The sequence below is a fragment of the Frankliniella occidentalis genome, unplaced genomic scaffold (genome assembly GCF_000697945.3).
Source record: "Frankliniella occidentalis isolate FOCC.00 unplaced genomic scaffold, Focc_3.1 Scaffold426, whole genome shotgun sequence".
Lineage (NCBI taxonomy): Eukaryota > Metazoa > Arthropoda > Insecta > Thysanoptera > Thripidae > Frankliniella > Frankliniella occidentalis.
The window spans coordinates 125,170-127,501 of record NW_026267547.1 but is presented as its reverse complement, the minus strand read 5'-3'; positions in this window follow the sequence as shown (position 1 = coordinate 127,501).

Sequence of the window (2,332 nt, the reverse complement as noted above, 5' to 3'; positions counted from 1 at the left end):
CCCGCTCCCTCGCCGTTTGGCCGCTAGGGGCGATTGAACCCTTTTTCGAACATTTGAACATAACTCGCGAACGAATTGAGCTAGACACATGCGGTTTGCGTCATTCAAAGCGCAAACTTGTGGGGAACTCGAATGAGGTCTCATAAAACAGTTAGTTATGAGCAGTCCAACTGCAGAAAGTATTGCATTCATCTACGCACCCATCGACTGTACCGGAAGGGGAACAACAAAAATCGTCGAGCGCGGTGGGAGCGCCATCACATCACATATAGGCTCGTTTTAAGTAGATTTTAAAGAGGAAGAAAATGCCCCCCCCCCCCATGCTTGTGAATATTTCACGCACTTGGATTTGCAGAGCAGTCAGAGCGAACGCCGAACAGGCAAACATTTTCATGCCGCAACCCGCGTCAGTAAAGTCGCCGCGACAAGCGGCACAAATGTTGCCCATCTGCGGGTGCCGGGATCGTCCCCGCGCTCGGCCCCTCCCGTCGCCACTCTGGGGCGACAATCTCTCCCCCAGACGGGCAGGCATGGCGCGGGGCCCCACGCGTGCAGGTTATGCGTCCGCACCCCAGCATTGACTTTCGGTCCCTCGCGTTCAATGTACGATAGAACGCCGTACGGCCCCCGCGTTGCTCAGATGATTGGCACCATGTGCAACGGCGGTACATTGCCTCCTCCACACGTGCGGGGTACAACACAAACAACACACATGGTACAACTTTAGGGCAACCTGAAGGTGGCGTAAACCTAATTCGAAGTAACTGACCTGTACACTCAATCCACGGACTTCTTGTCCGTTCCTCGAAACTAAGGAAACGGGGTAGATGGCACAAATTTCTGAACGTTGCTACTGATTGCAAAAAACCACTCGATGCAGGCGGATACAAGTTCCCCTCCGACCGGCAACTTCGGCGTCCGACAACGAAATGGCAGCGGCGCATGAATCCCGCGATCGACAGGTAGTACGCGTATGCGCGTACATGCACCTGCCGGCATGCATCCGCGAGGGGAACAAGTGCACCTGACGGCGAGGGGGTTTTCACTCGAGATTTCCGTGCACACAGTATTTCGTAATACGTGTATTTCGTCGGTATTTCTCAGAAAAAGTTCACCGTTTTGGAGCATATTTAGGCGTATTTCGGTGTATTTCACGTGAAATACCTGTGAAATACCTCATTTGGTGTACACGGTATTTCAGAAGTGAAAACCCCCTCGCCTGACGGCCGTCCGTGCCCGGCCTATTTAGGAATAACACTGTCTATTGCTATACTAATTAATAATTTCAATTGTTCGAGTAACGTATGCAGTACGCCAAACGAATAAAAAGCCCCAAAACTCTCCCAAAAAGAAGCAAATGCAGCTACGCACTGAGCCCGCCAGAGGGCACCACTACGTCCGGCCGCGAAAATTTTGCGAAATTACAAGGACTGCACATCGACTGGAAAAGCAACGGAGGGCGTATGGGGGTGGTTGTTCGTTTCCGTCGGGTTTTTAAATGGCAAATAAATAAAATATGACATATTTGGGATGCGGAGTTGTTACCCACCAAAGACGCCAGAGCGCGCCACTACGGCCGATTGGGTATAGGATGAATGCGCAACACTGAGCACCGATCTGTCTCCCCTGCAGCCGCTGGCAATTGCCTCGCAATTTTTTAACTGACCACCTATTGTTTTCAATTTTCATCTGTGACATGGCACTCTTTTGGGAGGACCACTGTGCGTGCCGGGGACCGCAGTACGAGGAGGCCGTTCTACAGGTGAGTCCACACGTTTACCCCCCATAATTGTACGAATAGATATTCACACACTTGCATTCCCAGTGTGTAAAGGTACACTTCACTGGTAAAACAGGTGTTTAATTTGGCACGTCAAGTGACGTTTAAGTTGAAGTGTGCATTTTCTCGACAGTTTGTTTAATTTTGCACGTCAATTGATGCCTATTCTAGCACATTCTGTCACTATCTCGGGGGGACATCGGCCTCGTCCCCGTGCACGTTTCCCAAAAGAGTGGCGTACCCCACCGGGATCAGGGGTACCGGGTGTATCTGCAGACCGTCAGAAGCAGCACCCTCTTGGACGCCAACAAGGTGGGGAGTGACTCCCCCTTGAACCTGCACACTTGCGCGGCCGGCCGGCGCGTCTATCCAGCGATCCAGGTGAGTGTCGCCAACCCGGTTATTTCTCGCCTATTTCGGATTATTCCTGGAGTATGTCTATAACGCTCTATTTCGCCTTTCTTTCGTACTGTCTGGGGGGAAGGTGTACGAACTATTGCGAAAGTGATTTCCCCCTCGCTATACAAGTACGACCCAACTGTCGCTGTTATT